The following is a 1,985-nucleotide window of genomic DNA, read 5'->3' on the forward strand; positions in this document are numbered from 1 at the left end:
TTTAACTCATCTGGTGTCTATTTTTATTGGAAAGATGCTAATGATCAGGACATGTTGGTCTATAGACCCAGATGATCTTGATATTTTAGCTAAATTTTGAAGTCTAGGCCTCATAAACAAGATTTATCTACTTAGAGCAGTTTCGAGTGTACATTCGAAAAATACACACTCGAAAAGACTCGAACGCTGTAATTTAGCTCAAGAGGTGTCTATTTTGATTGAAAACATGCTAATGATTAGGATATGTTGGTCTATAGACCCACATGATCTTGATATGTTAGCCAATTTTTGAAGGCTAGGTCTCATAAACACGAATTTTCTACTTAGAGCAGTTTCGAGTGTACATTCAACTAATATACACTCGAAAAGACTTGAACGCTACGGAACTTCAACAACTATGATGCTGAGTTGAACATCTATGGAATCATGGGAGTACTTGGAAAAGACGAAGTTTTTGAGTAATGGTGAAGCACCAAGGAGATCAAGCATGTGGACGAGAAGCTACAAAGTTTTATCTATTTTGTAATCCATATGTATTGATAGTTTTGTCATTAAAATTGACAAAGGGGGAGATTGTTAGAGCATTGCTCGGTCGAAATCGCATGCGTTGCTATCTCAAGCATGTTTGTCAATGTTAGTGATCAAAACTATATGTCTTGATTTGTAGTATACTTATGACTAAGTCTCGGTCTAGGATAGTTAGGAAAAGTTGATCTCCAGAGTCCATGACGACTATCTTACGAAGACGAAGAACTAATCAAGGAACCAATGAAACTTCATCCGACCAAAAGGTATGTGGAGACTTGAACTCATCTGTCACTCAAAAGTCTATCTACTCTATCTCATACTCTTGAGACAAAAGTAGTATAAGTATGATAGTTTTCATACACACACACATTTGCTATTTCGAGTCGAGTTTACTCGCCTATCTTCTTCTCGAAATAAGTGTTGGTAAGCTTTTGCTTTAACTATTTTCATCTTTACCTGTGACGAACGTCATGATGACGTTTCAATCTTGAAAATATCTTTGATGACGATAGTCGATTCTTTATGTCTAACGACTATTATAACATTATAGAAGAATTTTTCAATGATTGAAATGTAGAGTTGAGATTACGTAACCAACTATGGATATAAGCATATATAGTGTGTTCTCACATTAGTGTATAAATCCATGTACCGAAAACCAAGTGTGTGCATATGTGTGCATACGGTATTGGTGAAGGAGACAGGTTGAGTACGCGTACCCGTACGCATACTGGTGGAACTTTTCCTCCCGGAAAATTCTGCTGAGTTTGGAGTTTACGAACTCATAAACCAGTCACCTTAGGTACGCGTATGATACTATATAAAGGAGAAATCTAGCAATTGGAAAAACTAATCCCCGCACCTCCTGTGTGATACTAGTTGGTTTGCTAGAGTCGATTCTCCTTTAACCGTAGGTTTCTTCTCGAGACCCTGTCGGTTAACGACTTGAAGACTTCATTGGGATTGTGAAGCCAGACGAAACTACTTCTCTTGTGGTTGAGCGATCTTATCTTGCAATTTTATATCGTACGAATTCAATTGTAAGATTGGCTTGAGATTATATCTCTGATAGGGCAAGATAAAAAAAAATCACAAACATCTTCGTCTCATTGTTTGTGATTCCGTAATGTCTAGTTTCGCTATCATACGATTTAGATTATTGTGAGGTGATTGATGATTCTAGGTTGTTCTTCGGGAATATAAGTCCGGGTTATCGATTGGTTCATGTTCACCTTGATTTTATCAAAAAACGGAACAAAACTCTTAGGTTTATCTGTGGGAGACAGATTTATCTATCATCGTAGACTTTTCTGTGTGATACAAATTTGTTTATTAAAGTCTTCGACTTTGGTTCGTAGAAACTCTTGGTTGTGGGTGAGATCAACTAAGGGAATCAAGTACGTATTATCCTGCTGGGATCAGAGACGTAAGAAGCGCAACTGTACCTTGAATCAGTG

Source organism: Papaver somniferum, chromosome 9 (genome assembly GCF_003573695.1).
Source record: "Papaver somniferum cultivar HN1 chromosome 9, ASM357369v1, whole genome shotgun sequence".
Classification (NCBI taxonomy): domain Eukaryota; kingdom Viridiplantae; phylum Streptophyta; class Magnoliopsida; order Ranunculales; family Papaveraceae; genus Papaver; species Papaver somniferum.